Raw genomic sequence first — 3,820 nt, 5'->3', positions numbered from 1 at the left:
TCCGGGGCGGTGGGTGAACTCAGGGCGCACACAGGTAAAAGCCTCACTCCACCTACCACCATCGGATCTAGAACTCTTTCCTTGGTGGGGAGGGGAGTGGGCTGGGACCAGAGGAGCCAAGCCAGGTGTCTAGACCCCTGCTTCACCTTCCAACAGGGGCCATTCTGCCCGTTTGTATTTGGGTGGGCATTTTGCTGGGATGGGGTTTAACATCTAAAAAAAATTTTTTCTTCTTTGCTGGAAAGTTCTAGAACTGCACTGTTCAGTAAGGTAGCCAGAAGCTACATGTGGCTTTTTAAATTTATTGGATAGTGCTGTTCCAGAAGGCTCCAGGATCTTGGAAAAAGGCCGCTGCTACAACCCCTGCCTACCCCCTCCCACCTCCAATATATATTGAGAAAAACCTTTTAGCTACAGGAGGGAGAAGGGACAGGTGGGCGGAATGGCGTCCAAGCAGCTGGCTGGCAAGTTCTCATTTCCAGAAAGTTCCCAATTGGGCTGATATCTGAGTCCAAACCCTTAATCCAACTTGTGGCCAATGTAGACACATTGCATCTGAGCCTTTCTCCTGGGAAGGGCTGAAGTGTGTGTGGGTCATCTTAAGGCCACCCCCAAATAGTTGCTAACTGGCTTGTCTGGGAACCCTTGGATTCCCCCATATTTCACCCAGGACCCCCAATTCTGCAGTCTATTTGCTAACCTGGAAGGCTGGCACCAGACTGGGAGACCACCCCTTGCCCATCTTCTAAGCCTAACAGGCGTTGCTGAACCCCAACACCTAGTCAGCGCAGCAGGCCAGAAATCTTGGCCTCAGTCCCCATGCCTCAGAACTTTGATCTGCACTTCTGTCACCATCAAAGATCTATTCCTCCTACCCCCACGTCTGCTACGTTCGGACAGAATCTCTGGACCCTTGGTCCCAAATGGCTCCCCTCACACCCACCCCAGAACCCACTTCCTGGTTCAAGGGTAGATGATGGCCCCTGGCAGCCATCGCTTTGCAGCCCTCAGTCAAGTGCCGTTGGGCAAGCGCCTCTGTCTTCTCAGCTGTAGAATGGGGGTGATCACAGAGCTACTTCCGAGAGGCCTTTAGGAACCAGTCTGCACCCAGAAGACAGACGGCGTTTGGAGTACACTAAGTGCTCTGTAGCAGGGACGGAGGCCCCACTGTTCTCCTCCTGCCCCAGAACCATGAATGTCCCTCTGTATTCCAGATTAGAACAATGATTAGCTAAATATCCCTTTCCGGGTTTCATTATCACAGAATCCTTGGCCTGCGTTCAACCTTCCGCCCTGGGAATAAGCATGGCTCCGCTGTATTGTGCTGCAGGTTCACTCCCTCTAGCCTCAGGACCTCTGCTCACCAGAGGCCCAACCCCTACTGGACAGGAAGGGAAGGGGGGGCAGGTTCTATCGCTTTCCAGACGAGGTCTGACCTCTCCACCTAACCCCAGCCAGAGAGGTGAGGCACTCTGGCGAGTCAGTGGAGTGCCATGCCAATGTCGCCCCCTGTCAACACTGCCCTAGCAGGAGGCCTTAGTCTCTTCTGCATTGTCTATTGGGGCCACATTCTTGCCTAGGATACCCTGCTTCTTTAAGGACAACGATGCACCTTGCAGAGGTGACGAAAGCTACCACTTACCCCCGGGAAAAGGCATACATACAAACCCACACGACAACTGGCAGGCCATTTTCAGATGCTTTGTGAGCACCACCTAGCCCGAGCTCATCAGGCAACAGTGGAGAGGCTGGCGTGGCCTAGTTGGCACGTCCCTAGGTATGTGTGCGCCTCTCTGGTTCCGGCCCTCCCCGAGGCTCTGGCGGGCCCTGCCGACAATTCAGGCTCGTGGGGTTCCAATGTCCCTCTTTAAACATCTTTGCCACCCTCTCCCCCTTCTGCCAACTCTTGGATCTCCAACAAGCCCCTTGGGGTCTCCTGTCATGGGTAATGGGCGCTAAGTGCTTCGAACATTCAGTTTTTCTTCATGTTGACAAAAGCCCACTTTACAAACGACAAAGCTGAGGATACAGGCTGGTATCCAACTCACCTGGTTAGTGCTGGAGCCGAGATTCAAGTTTGGGCAGTTGAATTCCAAGATCCAACCACAAGGTTATCCTGCCTCCAAAGGGAAGAGACTGCCCAGCCGCCCACCTTCTGAACAATCCACCCACTCCCGATAGCACAGCTCCTATCCGAGGCAATGCTGATCGTGGAACCTTTGGCTCCAATTCGACGTACCAGCCCAGAGCCTTGACTGTGCCAAGGCCTCTCACAGGCTGTAGCCCAATATGCCAAAAGCCACGGTTCGAGGACACCAAGGGCCATCCTCATGCCTCCGAGCTCCATTAATTCTAGAAAGCCCATCATCCATCTCTGACTCCCTCATTAAGATCCTTAAGTGTTACTGGAAAACCAGGGCTCTGGAATCATTAACATTGGTGACAGTCTAGACAATATCCAAGGTTCTAGAACAATGGGGGCCCTTCCTCAATTTCACCAGGAAGGTAATCTATCTAGAATGCGGATGGTTTACCGTTAATACCTACTGACCAACCATCATCAGTGCCCAAGCCAGGGTTCTAGAACACCAATAGTCCATTCTTGACAATGGTCCAGACTCTCGAATGACAATGGCTTACTCACTGCTTACATGCTGGGTTCCGGCTGACGTCCAAATTGTTAACTCTTATTCTAGAACGCTGCTCCACAAATTTGAGTATTAGAATCCTCCCAGGATTTTATGAAAAAGCGGGTTCTGACTCAACAGATCTGAGACTCAGCCCCGGAGTCTACATTTCTACAGGCTCTTGCCGGGGGGGTGGGGGTGGGCAACAGACAGCACTCCCAAGGGCGGCAAATCACACTTTGAGCAGCAAGTCTCAGGACACAGGAATCCATGCACATCTCAACGGCCAGTTTGGTCGTGACCTTGTGGTTCCAGGGTTCAAGAACACAAGAGATCCACCCTCGAGTCTACATTAGGCAGCCAAGAAAAAGCTGGCCAACTCCCAACACCCGCCACAGCCTACAGCGGTTTAAAAACACATCCAAATATTCCTCTGCTTTGCCTTCCTCGAAGCACAGCTGAATTCCCCTTCGAGTGGGTACTGGGTTCAAGGACTCCCTTCCAACAAACAGTATATATTAGCAATGGTGTGTCAGGACAGAAAACTCTCTGGCTTCTTCCCTGCTTTCTCCCTGGGATCCCCTGCCCTGGGGGAAGCCTGCTGCCATGTTGTGGGGACATTCAAGGTGTCCATATGGCAAAGAACTGAGGCCGCTAGCCCACAGCCGATCTGTACCCCTTAAAAGTGAGCCACCTTGGGGCGCCTGGGTGGCTCCGTCAGTTGAGCGTCTGCCTTCAGCTCAGGTCATGATCCTGGGGGTCCTGGGATCGAGTCCCGGATCGGGCTCCCTGCTCAGCGGGGAGTCTGCTTCTTCCTCTGCCCTTTACTCTGCTCTTGCGCACTCTCTCAAATAAGTAAATAAAATGTTTAAAAAGTAAAAGCGAGCCACCTTGAAAGTCGATCCTACAACCCCAGTCAATCCCCGGAGGACTGCTGCTCTGGCTGACTTTGCACCCTCATAACAGACCCTGGGACGGGACCACCCACCTGACCCTCTCCCCAGTTCCTCATTCTCAGAAACCAGAGGATAAGCATTTCTTGTTTTAAGTCACTAAATTTCGGGGGGGCGGGCTGATTCTACACAGCGAGATGTGACGCATACAACGGACCCCAGCCCCGCCACTTCCGGCGGCTCCAGGGGCTCCAGGGTCCCGCCCAGACGCCGCAGGACAGAGGCACTCCAGCCAGCCGA

The sequence above is a fragment of the Ursus arctos genome, unplaced genomic scaffold (assembly GCF_023065955.2).
Source record: "Ursus arctos isolate Adak ecotype North America unplaced genomic scaffold, UrsArc2.0 scaffold_19, whole genome shotgun sequence".
Taxonomy (NCBI): Eukaryota; Metazoa; Chordata; class Mammalia; order Carnivora; family Ursidae; genus Ursus; species Ursus arctos.
Note: the sequence above shows the minus strand (reverse complement) of the source record.